At 53.3% G+C, this 13,352-nt stretch overlaps 1 protein-coding gene across 1 annotated transcript in view; it reads right to left on the bottom strand.

The window, feature by feature from the left end:
• Positions 1 to 13,352, bottom strand: part of tekt1 (tektin 1) — a 64,125-nt gene that overhangs the window by 46,674 nt on the left and 4,099 nt on the right. The gene's annotated exons all lie outside the window — the stretch shown is intronic.

Here is a 13,352-nt window from a genome sequence, read left to right as displayed (position 1 = left end):
ATTCAAACGAGTATGGTAGGCTAAAGAAAGAAAGGACTTGCATTTCTGCAGCACCTTTCACCACCTCAGGACGTGCCAAAGTGTATCACAGTCAATGAAGTACTTTTGAAGTGTAGTCACTGTTGTAATGTAGGAAACGCGGCAGCCAATTTGCACTGTTCTTCAAATAGCGGCTGTGGGATCTTTTATGTCCACCTGAGAGAGCAGACGGGGCCTCAGTTTAACGTCTCATCCGAAAGACAGCACCTCCGACAGTGCGGCGCTCCCTCAGTACTGCCCCTCCGACAGTGCGGCGCTCCCTCGGCTCCGACAGTGCGGCGCTCCCTCGGCACCGCCCCTCCGACAGTGCGGCGCTCCCTCGGCACCGCCCCTCCGACAGTGCGGCGCTCCCTCGGTACCGACCGTGCGGCGCTCCCTCGGTACCGCCCCTCCGGCGCTCCCTCGGTACCGCCCCTCCGGCGCTCCCTCGGTACCGGCGCTCCCTCGGTACCGCCCCTCCGGCGCTCCCTCGGTACCGGCCCTCCCTCGGTACCGCCCCTCCGGCCCTCCCTCGGTACCGCCCCTCCGGCCCTCCCTCGGTACCGCCCCTCCGACCGTGCGGCGCTCCATCAGGACTGCACTGGGAGCGTCAGCCTGGATTCTGTGCTCAAGTCTCTGGAGTGGGGCTTGAACCCACAACATTCTGACTCCGAGGCAAGGGTGCTACACACTGAGCCATGGCCGACGGTGGTGATTATGGTCCTGGACTAGCAACCCAGAAATTCCTCGTGGCAAGTAACTTGTGGGCTGGTCCCAGATTTAAAATAGTGAACACCATAGCTGCCGGATTGTCATTTAAAAAAAAAAAAAATGCCAGTTCACTAATATCCTGCAGGGAAGTGAACCTGCCGTCCTTACCCGATCCGGATTACACTGAACTCCAGTTCAATGTGGTCGACTTGCTCAAGATTTGCAGGGCTATGGGGAAAGAGCGGGTGAGTGGGACTAATGGGAGAGCTCTTTCAAAGAGCTGGCACAGGCATGATGGGCCGAATGGCCTCCTGTGTTCTATGATTCGAAGACCACTAACGGACGGACATTAAATACTGGCTCGCCAACGAGGTTAAAAATGAGGAAGTTGGTGATAAAAAATGAAACCAGAGATGGAACCTATTGAGTCAGCGTTGTGTTGAATAAGTTACCAGGTTGGACAGTATCATTGGGTAGCTCTCCAGAGGGAGAAGATAGGGCTGGTCTGTTGGACACAATGGCCTTTTCATGTTGCTAAGTTCTTACAAACACCGATCCAATTACGCTGTTGTGTTCAATACTTCCTCCTGCCTTGTGTGCAGCTGTGTGAGAAACAGTTATTCCTTTATCTCAGTAACTGAATACTAAAAATGAGTAGAAAAGAGGAATAAAGTGCATAAAAGAGTGAGTGTGTTGGATAGTACTAGAGAAGAAAGCAGTACTAGAGGCAGAAGTACTACCATATTAGTAACGACAGGCCGGTCAGTTTAACATCAGTGGTGGGTAAAGTTTTAGAAACAATAATCAAGGAAAAAATTAACGGGCACTTAGAGAGGTTTAAGCTAATTAAGGAGAGCCAACACGGATTTGTAAAAGGCAGATCGTGTTTGACTAATTGAATTTTTTGATGAAGGAAATGCAATGGATGTTGTCTACATGGATTTTAGGAAGGCGTTTGACAAAGTACCACATACAGGAAACTTTGGTTTATCCAGAGGTTGTATGGCCGGAAACCTCGCTCTCACGGCAGAAATCAGCAGCCGTTTTGGTTGGGTTTTTTTTCTTCTAGCAACAGGCAGGCTCTGGAAAGCGTCTTTGTAGCTTAGCAACAGCTTCAGAGACGCTTCCAAGGTACGGGCCGAGTGTTTACAAGCTGTTGCTGAGCAACAGTGTTTGTTGTCAAATATGGAGATTTTCATCTCCGTATGCTTCAACGTTAACTTTGCATGTCCGGCAGTTTTGATATATCGGCAACACGTCGGTGCCGGATATCAGAACTTTTCCTGTAGAAGGCGGGTTAACAAAATTGAGGCTCATGGAATAGGTGGGTCAGTGGCAGCTTGGGTATGTAATTGGCTTAAAGACAGAAAACAGCAAGTTGTAAATGGCTGTTTTTCAGACTGGAGGATGGTAGACAGTGGTGTTCCCCAAGGGTCAGTGCTGGGGCCACTGCTTTTTTTGATATATATATATAAATGACCTGGATATTTGAATACTGAGTAGAATTTTCTAAATTTGCCGATAGCACCAAACTTGGGGGTGTGGCAAACAGTGATCCATAGAAAGGCCAGTAGAGTGGGCAGACAAGTGGCAGATGGAATTTAATAGAGAGAAATGTGAGGTGATGCATTTTGGGAGAAGGAACAGGGAGAGGCAATATACACTTAATGGCACAGTTTTAAAGAGTGTGCAGGGACAGAGGGACCTGGGAGTTAATGTGCATAGGTCCCTGAAGGTGGCGGGACATATTGAGAGAGTGGTTAGCAAAGCATATGGGATCTTGGGCTTCATAAATAGAGGTATTGAGTACAAAAGTAGAGAAGTTATGCTGAACCTTTATAAAGCGCTGGTTACACCACAACTGGAGTATTGTGTCCAGTTCTGGTCACCACACTTTAGGAAGGATGTGAAGGCCCTTGAGAGGGTGCAGAGGAGATTTACCAGAATGGTTCTGGGGATGGGGGATCTTAGCTACAAGGACAGGTTGGAGAAGCTGGATTTGTTTCCATTAGAGCAAAGGAGGTTGAGGGGTGATTTGATCGAGGTGTATAAGATTATGACGGGTTTGGATAGGCTAGACGGGGAAAGGCTGTTCCCAATAGTTGATACAAGGACTAGGGGACACCGATTTAAGGTTTTGGGCAAGAGATACAGGGGGGACGTGAGGAAAAACTTTTTTATGCAGCGAGTGGTGAGGACCTGGAACTCGCTGCCGACGGAAGTGGTGGAAGCGGAGACACTCAATGTTTTCAAGGGGTGACTGGATAGGCACTTGAGGGAAATAAACTTGCAGGGCTACGGGGATAGAGCGGGGGAATGGGACTGACTGGATTGCTCTACAGAGAGCCGGCATGGACTCGATAGGCCGAATGGCCTCCTGTGCCGTTATGATTCTGTGACTCAGTATTTGAAGGGACAAAACCTTGCTGTCTTACTGGGGTTGCCAACTCGATGTATTCCTGGAGATTCTCATTGCATGACTTCTGACCTCCAACTGCCCCGCCCATTCAAACATGCTTTATCCTCTCGCCCCTCCATCTGCAATATTTTTTATCAGCTAATAAATAAAACTGTTCAAAGGAAATTAAAAATAAAACATGCTTTTTAAAATTCCCCAATGATTTCTCTCCCGGGTGTTGCTCCCAGCCGTGTCCTGGCGATTAACCTTCAATTCCTGGAGACTCCAGGGCAGCCCCTATGTCTAAACTGCTATTCTGGCCCCCCACCCGGAGTGATTCAGCAGGTGCGTTGACCCCCAAACTCCGCGGCTCCAATCTTCTCCCCTTCCTCTCTTGACGACGTTGACGCCGTACAGTTTCACAGGGTCAGTAGGCGGCCAGTTCCTGTCCTGGCTGCTGCTCTGACATGCCATTGAAAGAACGAACTTGCATTTCTAAGCACGTGAATTACTTTGGAAGCTGCACTGCATCGAATCAGAGAAACTTACAGCGCAGGAGGAGGCCACTCGGCCCATCGTACCTTGCTGGCTCTTTGAAAGTGCAGTCGCGCTCAGTCCCACATCCCCGCTTTGTGTCTGTAACCCTGTCAGTTCCTCATCCTCAGGAACCTGTTCAACTCCCTTTTAGAATTATTGATGGGATCAGCTTTCAACACCTGTTCAGGTCGAGGGTTCCAGACAACTCTCCGAGTGAAAAAAATATCTCCTGATCTCCCCTCGAGATCTTTTGCCAATGATTTTGAATCTGTGACCTCTGGTTATTGACCCACTCGCCAGAGGGAATAGATTTTCTCTCTCTACTCTATCAAAACCTCTCAAGGTCTTCAAAGCCTCGATTAGGTCACCTCTTAACCTTCTCTGTTCCAAGGAGAACAGTCCGAACCTCTCCAGCCTCTCCTCATAACTGAAGTCCCTCATCCCTGGTAACATCCTGGTAAACCCCCTCTGTACCCTTTCCAAGGCCTTTCCGGAGGCGTGGGGCCCAGAATTGTCCACAATACGCCAGCTGAGGCCTAATCAGTGATTTATAAAGTTCTAGACAGGCAGACACAGCAGTCAAGTTTCACACAGCAAGGTCCCCTTGTGGCGGGGGGGGGGGGGGGGGAGTCGAAAACTAGGGGCCATAAATACAAGATGGTCACTAATAAATCCAGTAAGGAAATAAGGAGAAATGTCTTTACTCAGAGAGTGGTTAGAATGTGGAACTCGCTACCACAGGAAGTGATTGAGGCAAATAACGTAGATGTTTTCAAAAGGAAACTAGACGAGTACATGAGAGAAAAGGGAATAGAAAGATATGCTGAAAGGCTGAGATGAGGCAGATAGAATGGGAGGAGGCTCATGTGGAGTATAAACACCAGCACAGACTAGTTTCTGTGCTGTATTTTTTTTGTTTGTTCACGGGATGTGGGCGTCGCTGACAAGGCCAGCATTTATTGCCCATCCCTAATTGCTCTTGAGAAGGTGGGGGTGAGCCGCCCCAGTGAAGTTACTCCCACAGTGCTGTTAGGGAGGGAGTTCCAGGATTTTGACCCAGCGACAATGAAGGAACGGCGATATATTTCCAAGTCAGGATGGTGTGTGACTTGGAGGAGAACTTGGAGGTGGTGGTGTTCCCATGCGCCTGCTGCCCTTGTCCTTCTAGGTGGAAGAGGTCGCAGGTTTGGGAGGTGCTGCCGAAGGAGCCTTGGCGAATTGCTGCAGTGCATCTTGTAGATGGTACACACTGCAGCCACGGTGCGCCGGTGGTAGAGGGAGTGAATGTTTAAGGTGGTGGATGGGGTGCCAATCAAGCGGGCTGCTTTGTCCTGGATGGTGTTGAGCATCTTGAGTGTAGTTGGAGCTGCACTCATCCAGGCAAGTGGAGAGTATTCCATCACACTGCTTACTTGTGCCTTGTGGATGGTGGAAAGGCTTTGGGGAGTCAGGAGGTGAGACACTCACTGCAGAATACCTAGCCTCTGACCTGCTCTTGTTGCCACAGTATTTATGTGGCTGGTCCAGTTAAGTTTATGGTCGATGGTGACCCCCAGGCACATGGGAACACCACCACCTCCAAGTCACACACCATCCTGACTTGGAGCGAGTGGACGGGGCCTCAGGATTGCACTGGAGGGTCAGCCTAGATTTTGTGCTCCAGTGTCTGGAGTGGGGCTTGAGCCCACGACCTGACTCAGAGCCAAACCTGAGACTGGGTAGATGTACCTCCTGGGTATGAGTCATAATGACCAGGAGTGTCTGAACGCACAAGTTTTCTAATGTGTGAACCCAGTGAGTGGCAAAAGGCAATTCAACCTTGAGGGGCATCACAGTTGAGCCTTATTCTAACGTCTGCACATGCGCCGCGATTAGTGGCGAACGATCGTGAGCAGGAACCCCGCCTGGCTGGTTATTTTTCTTTCCTCCCTCGTGTATGGCTGCTGATTGCAGCTCCCATGACACTGCCCCCTGCTGGAAATCAAAAGAAAAAAGAAAGACTTGCATTTCTATAGCACCTTACACGACCACCAGATGTCCCAAAGTGCTTTACAGCCAATGAAGTACTTTTGAAGTGGTCACTGTTGTAATGTAGGAAACGTGGCAGCCAATTTGCGCACAGCAAGATCCCTCAAACAGCAACATGATGATGACCAGATAATCTGTTTTTAGTGATGTTGATTGTTGGATAAATATTGGCCAGGATACCAGAGAGAACTCCCCTGCTCTTCTTCGAAATAGCACTATGGGATCTTTTACGTCCACCTGAGAGGTTTAACATCTCATCCAAAAGACGGCACCTCCGACAGTGCAGCGCTCCCTCAGTACTGCCCCTCCGACAGTGCAGCGCTCCCTCAGTACTGCCCCTCCGACAGTGCGGCGCTCCCTCAGTACCGCCCCTCCGACAGTGCGGCGCTCTCTCAGTACTGCCCCTCCGACAGTGCAGCGTTCCTTCAGCAATGCCCCTCCGACAGTGCGGCGCTCCCCCAGTACTGTCCCTCCGACAGTGCAGCACGCCCTCAGTACTACCCCTCCGACAGTGCAGTGCTCTCTCAGTACTACCCCTCCGACAGTGCAGTGCTCTCTCAGTACTGCGGCGCTCCCTCAGTACTGCCCCTCCGACAGTGCGGCGCTCCCTCAGTACTGCCCCTCCGACAGTGCGGCGCTCCCTCAGTACTGCCCCTCCGACAGTGCGGCGCTCCCTCAGTACTGCCCCTCCGACAGTGCGGCGCTCCCTCAGTACTGCCCCTCCGACAGTGCGGCGCTCCCTCAGTACTGCCCCTCCGACAGTGCGGCGCTCCCTCAGTACTGCACTGGACTTTCAGCCTAGGTTTTTTTGTGCTCCAGTCTCTGGAGTGAGACTTAAACCCACAACTTTCTGACTCCGAGGCGAGAGAGAGAACGAGTGCTACCCACAGAGCCACGGCTGACACACGTCAGCTAAGCAGGCACAGTGCAGGGATGATACCCGAACAGTCCCTGGCTCAGGAGGCACGGTGCTTGCCTGAGTGAGCCCCAGGGGGGAGCCACGGGCTAGTTTGAACGCAGTGTTTTGCTCGCCCTTCTGATTCCGCTGCTTCTTCGTGCTGAGTGTCGGGTAATATGAAGGTGGCAGGAGTCGGAATTCCTGCATCGTAAACACTCCCTTGAATAGCCCAACTGCTGACTACTCTATAGATTGTATCAGCTGCACTGTTTACAAGCTCCTGTCGGTTGCGAGGGATACCCAGTATTGTCAGAATAGCACCACATGAGGCAGTGACACTCTTGCAGCAGGGTTTGTCCAATTGAAATCACTCACGAGCCACAGTTGTTGCTATGGCAACAACGGTTTAGCCACATGTAATAATTTTAGTGGAAAAGGCCTCACTCACAATACAGGTGCGTGTAGTTCACACGCAGATATTCACTGAACAAGCATCTCCCACCATTCAGTGACCCAAGGGAGTACAGCAGCCACAATGATCAAAACAGAGAATTTACAGCCCAGAAACAGGCCATTCGGCCCAACAGGTGTTTATGCTCCACACGAGCCTCCTCCCACTCCTCTTCACCTCCCCCCTATCAGCATATCCTTCTATTCCTTTCTGCCTCATGTGTTTATCAAGCTTCCCCTTAAATGCATCTATGCTATTTGCCTCAACCACTCTCTGGGTAAAGAAGTTTCTCCTGAATTCCCTATTGGATTTATTAGTGACTGTCTTATATTGATGGCTCCCAATTCTGGTCTCCCACAAGTGGAAACATTCTCTCTACGTCCACCCTCTCAAACCCCTTCATAATCTTAAATACCTCGATCGGGTCACCCCACAGCCGACGCAGCCTGTTGAGACGTTTAGACCATTGTTGGTCTTTAACCTTTCTGTGCGTTTGTTGGTGAAATGGCGAGGAAGAGGCGAGTGTGCTTTCATCGTTGTGACTGCTTTACTTCCTTGGTCACTGAACGGAGGGAGATGTCTATTCAGTAAATATCCCCGTGTGAGGTACATTTACCTGTTTTGTGAGTGAAGTGTTTTCTACTAAAATTAATGCATGTGGCTAACACTGTGTCACCGTAGCAACACCTGAGGCTGGTCAGCGATTCCTATTGGACAACAGGGACCCAGACGGTACTAGTTTTCAGATAGTTGTGCCATTCTGGTTGCTCGCCCGCCCCCCGAGCTCAATGGATTGCAGCAAATACCTGCTCCAAGCACTGATTTTACAATGTGACACACCGAGCACTGGAAGCTCTCTGAGTCTGTCTCCCTCTAACATGACATCCTGTGTCAATCCTGATCAATAACTTCCGCTGACAGTCTCTCGGCTCCGAGATAGCGAGGCTGAGCATCGGTTCCTGAGACCCGCATGCAGAGGGACTCCAACACATCAGAGAGAGAGAGAGAGGGGACGCAGGGAGCATATCTTCCATAGCACCAGAATTACTACATAGAAACATAGAAGATAGAAGCAGGAGTAGGCCATTCAGCCCCTCGAGCCTGCTCCGTCATTCAATGCGATCATGGCTGATCATCCAAATTCAGTACCCGGTCCCTGCTTTCTCCCCATACCCCTTGATCCCTTTAGCCTTAAGAAATATATCCAACTCCTTCTTGAATATATTTAATGAATTGGCCTCTACTGCCTCCTGTGGTAGAGAATTCCACAGGTTCACCACCTCATTTCTGTCCTAAATGGCCTACCCCTTATCCTTAGACTGTGACCCCTGGTTCTGGACTCCCCGACCATCGGGAACATCCTTCCTGCATCTAGTCTGTCCAGTCCTGTCAGAATTTTATAAGTTTCAATGAGATCCCTTCTCATTCTTCTAAACTCCAGCGAGTACAAGCCCAATCGTCCCAATCTCTCCTCATACGCCTGCCATCCCAGGTATCAGCCTGGTGAATCTTTGCTGAACTCCTTCCATGGCAAGAACATCCTTCCTCAGATAAGGCGACCAAAACTGCACACAATACTCAAGGTGTGGTCTCACCAAGGCCCTGTACAACTGCAGCAAGACATCCTTGTTCCTGTACTCAAACCCTCTCGCTACAAAGGCCAACATACCATTTGCCTTCTTAACCACCTGCATGCTTACCTACTAGAACTTGTAGTGTCGGCCGGGGCTCAGTGGACAGCACTCTGTCTCTCACTCTGTCTCTCTCTCACTCTCACTCTCACACTGTCTCTCTCACTCTCACACTGTCTCACTCTCACACTGTCTCTCTCACTCTCACACTGTCTCTCTCACTCTCACACTGTCTCTCTCACTCTCACACTGTCTCTCACTCTGTCTCTCTCTCACTCTGTCTCTCTCTCTTTGTCTCTCTGTCTCTCTCTGTCTCTGTCTCTCTCTCTCTGTCTCTCTCTGTCTCTCACTCTCTCTCACTCTCTCTGTCTCTCTGTCTCGCTCTCTCCCTCTCTCTCTGTCTCTCTCTCTCTCTCTCTCTCTGTCTCTCGCTCTCTCTCGCTCTCTCTCTCTCTCTCTCTGTCTCACTCTCTCTCTGTCTCGCTCTCTGTCTCCCTCTCTCCCTCTCTCTGTCTCTCTCCCCCTCTGTCTCTCTCCCTCTCTGTCTCTCTCTCGCGCTCTCTCACTCTCTCTCTCTCTCTCTTCCTCTCTCTCCCTCTCTCTCTCTCTCTGTCTCTCTCTCTCTGTCTCTCGCTCTGTCTCTCTCCCGCTCTGTCTCTCTCCCGCTCTGTCGCTCTCTCGCTCCCCCGCTCTGTCGCTCCCCCGCTCTGTCTCTCCCCCGCTCTGTCTCTCCCCCGCTCTGTCTCTCCCCCGCTCTGTCTCTCCCCCGCTCTGTCTCTCCCCCGCTCTGTCTCTCGCTCGCACCGCTCTGTCTCTCTCGCTCGCCCGCTCTGTCTCTCTCGCTCGCCCGCTCTGTCTCTCTCGCTCGCCCGCTCTGTCTCTCTCGCTCGCCCGCTCTGTCTCTCTCGCTCGCCCGCTCTGTCTCTCTCGCTCGCCCGCTCTGTCTCTCTCGCTCGCCCGCTCTGTCTCTCTCGCTCGCCCGCTCTGTCTCTCTCGCTCGCCCGCTCTGTCTCTCTCGCTCGCCCGCTCTGTCTCTCTCGCTCGCCCGCTCTGTCTCTCTCGCTCGCCCGCTCTGTCTCTCTCGCTCGCCCGCTCTGTCTCTCTCGCTCGCCCGCTCTGTCTCTCTCGCTCGCCCGCTCTGTCTCTCTCGCTCGCCCGCTCTGTCTCTCTCGCTCGCCCGCTCTGTCTCTCTCGCTCGCCCGCTCTGTCTCTCTCGCTCGCCCGCTCTGTCTCTCTCGCTCGCCCGCTCTGTCTCTCTCGCTCGCCCGCTCTGTCTCTCTCGCTCGCCCGCTCTGTCTCTCTCGCTCGCCCGCTCTGTCTCTCTCGCTCGCCCGCTCTGTCGCTCGCCCGCTCTGTCTCGCTCGCCCGCTCTGTCTCGCTCGCCCGCTCTGTCTCGCTCGCTCGCCCGCTCTGCCTCGCCCGCTCTGCCTCGCTCGCTCGCCCGCTCTGCCTCGCTCGCTCGCCCTGTCTCGCTCGCTCGCTCGCTCTGTCTCTCGCTCGCTCGCTCTGTCTCTCGCTCGCTCTGTCTCGCTCTCGCTCGCTCGCTCTCGCTCTCTCGCTCGCTCTGTCTCTCGCTCGCTCTGTCTCTCGCTCGCTCTGTCTCTCGCTCGCTCTGTCTCTCGCTCGCTCTGTCGCTCGCTCGCTCGCTCGCTCGCTCTCTCGCTCTGTCTCTCGCTCGCTCTGTCGCTCGCTCTGTCTCTCGCTCGCTCTGTCTCTCGCTCGCCCTGTCTCGCTCGCTCTGTCTCGCTCGCTCTGTCTCGCTCGCTCTGTCTCGCTCGCTCTGTCGCTCGCTCTGTCTCTCGCTCGCTCTGTCTCTCGCTCGCTCTGTCTCTCGCTCGCTCTGTCTCTCGCTCGCTCTGTCTCTCGCTCGCTCTGTCTCTCGCTCGCTCTGTCTCTCGCTCGCTCTGTCTCTCGCTCGCTCTGTCTCTCGCTCGCTCTGTCTCTCGCTCGCTCTGTCTCTCGCTCGCTCTGTCTCTCGCTCGCTCTGTCTCTCGCTCGCTCTGTCTCTCGCTCGCTCTGTCTCTCGCTCGCTCTGTCTCTCGCTCGCTCTGTCTCTCGCTCGCTCTGTCTCTCGCTCGCTCGCTCTGTCTCGCTCGCTCGCTCTGTCGCTCGCTCGCTCTGTCGCTCGCTCGCTCTGTCTCTCGCTCGCCCTGTCTCGCTCGCTCTGTCGCTCGCTCGCTCGCTCGCTCGCTCGCTCTGTCTCTCGCTCTGTCTCTCGCTCGCTCTGTCTCTCGCTCGCCCTGTCTCGCTCGCTCTGTCGCTCGCTCTGTCTCTCGCTCGCTCTGTCGCTCGCTCGCTCGGTCTCTCGCTCGCTCTGTCTCTCGCTCGCTCTGTCTCTCGCTCGCTCGCTCTGTCTCTCGCTCGCTCTGTCTCTCGCTCGCTCTGTCGCTCGCTCGCTCTGTCTCTCGCTCGCTCGCTCTGTCTCTCGCTCGCTCGCTCTGTCTCTCTCTCGCTCGCTCTGTCTCTCTCGCTCTGTCTCTCTCGCTCTCTCTCGCTCTGTCGCTCTGTCTCTCTCTCGCTCTGTCTCTCTCTCGCTCTGTCTCTCTCTCGCTCTGTCTCTCTCTCGCTCTGTCTCTCTCTCGCGCTCTCTCGCGCTCTCTCTCTCTCGCGCTCTCTCTCTCGCGCTCTCTCTCGCGCTCTCTCTCTCGCGCTCTCTCTCGCGCTCTCTCTCTCTCGCGCTCGCTCTCTCGCGCTCTCTCGCGCTCTCTCTCTCGCGCTCTCTCTCTCGCGCTCTCTCGCGCTCTCTCTCTCGCGCTCTCTCTCTCGCGCTCTCTCTCTCGCGCTCTCTCTATCGCGCTCTCTCTCGCTCTCTCGCTCGCTCTCTCGCTCGCTCTCTCGCTCGCTCTCTCTCTCGCTCTCTCTCTCGCTCTCTCTCGCTCTCTCTCTCTCGCGCTCGCTCGCTCTGTCTCTCTCTCGCTCTGTCTCTCTCTCGCTCTGTCTCTCTCTCGCTCTGTCTCTCGCTCGCTCGCTCGCTCGCTCTGTCGCTCGCTCGCTCGCTCTGTCTCTCTCTCTCGCTCTAGCTTCTGAGCCAGAAGGTTGTGGGTTCAAGCCCCGCCCCACAGACTCGAGCCCATAATTCAGTCCGACACTCCCAATGAAGTGCCGAGGGAGTGCTGCACTGTCAGAGGGGCCGTTTTTTGGATGAGACGTTAAACCGAGACCCCATCTGCCCTCTCGGGTGGGCGGAAAAGATCCCACGGCCACTATTGGAACAAGAGCAGGGGAGTTCTGCAGCATCAGAATTAGCAGCTTACTAGGTCAGGTTCAGGGGCAAAGGTGCCCTGAGGCCAATATTTATCCCTCAACCAAAATCATCATAAACAGATGATCTGGTCATTATCTCATTGCTGTTTGTGGGAGCTTGCTGTGCGCAAATTGGCTGCCGCATTTCCTACATTACAGCAGTGACTACACTCCCCCCCCAAAAAAGTACTTCTTTGGCTGTGAAAGGCGTTCTATGCGTTCTTTCCTTCATTTGATGTAACCGTGGTAGATTGCTCACAGTGAGGGCAAGAGACGCTGGCTGAAATGGGAATGTGTGAGGTACAAACTCTCAATCTCACTGACGCTTGGTGCTCTTTCTCAAAACGCCGCACACGCCCACAGCTGACCTGCCAGTGCCGACTGAGACCAACACGCGAACACTGACTGACCCTCTGGTCCCTCCAGCCTTCCCCACACAATCGCAATACCGTGTGTATCACAATATACACTCCCCACCCCACCCCAAACCATGGGATCTCCTGGGAGAGGCAAAAAAAACAGATAAAAGACCCAGGCCAATTTGGGGGGGGGGGGGGGGGGGCGGAAATAATCTGTGAAATTGCTCTCTGACCCATCTAGATGATCGAAAACTAGTCCAGGAGCTCACTCTGGCCCTGAATTCCCCGCAGTGCCCACCTTCTGTAAGAGGTGATCTCCGCCCCGGCCAGAAACCGGTCCAGCTCTCGCTTAAAGGAATTCAGTGAATCAGCACCAACCCCACGAGACGAGAGGTCCACTATTCTCTGGGAAAAGAACCACCTCCTGACATCTAACCTAGATCTGACCTTGTACAAATTGTGACCCCTGGTCCTCCCTAACCTATTAGAATTGGTGAGGCCATTGGTTGAAGGGGCAGCGGTCTCTGATTCCACAATCCGATTGGTTAAAAGGACTGTACAGACCGCCAGCACTACATCACACAGAGGTCGTGAGTTCAGTTCCCACCACGCAAGTTACATAGAATTACAGCACAGAAACAGGCCATTCGGCCCAGCCAGTCCCTGCCGGTGTTTATGCTCCACACGAGCCTCCTCCCACCCCTCTTCATCTCACCCCATCGGCACGTCCTTCTATTCCTTTCTCCCTCGTGTTTATCCAGCTTCCCCTTAAATGCATCTGTGCTATTTGCCTCAACTAGATCTGGTGATGTGTGATCTAGCACCAGTGCACAATGAAAAGAAAGACTTGCATTTCTATAACGTCTCTCACGACCTCAGAACGTCTCAAAGCGCTTTACAGCCAATGAAGTACTTTTGAATTAGGAAACGCGGCAGCCAATTTGTGCACAGCAAGCTCCCACAAACAGCAATGAGATGCTGACCAGATAATCTGTCTTTTAGTGATGTTGATTGAGGGATATATATTGGCCAGGACACCGGGGGAGAACTCCCCTGCTCTTCTTCCAACAGTGCCGTG

The sequence above is a fragment of the Somniosus microcephalus genome, chromosome 22 (genome assembly GCF_052327205.1).
Source record: "Somniosus microcephalus isolate GS21.2 chromosome 22, FLI_Smic_1.0, whole genome shotgun sequence".
In the NCBI taxonomy this organism is placed as follows: domain Eukaryota; kingdom Metazoa; phylum Chordata; class Chondrichthyes; order Squaliformes; family Somniosidae; genus Somniosus; species Somniosus microcephalus.
This window is presented reverse-complemented; position numbering and strand designations above follow the sequence as displayed.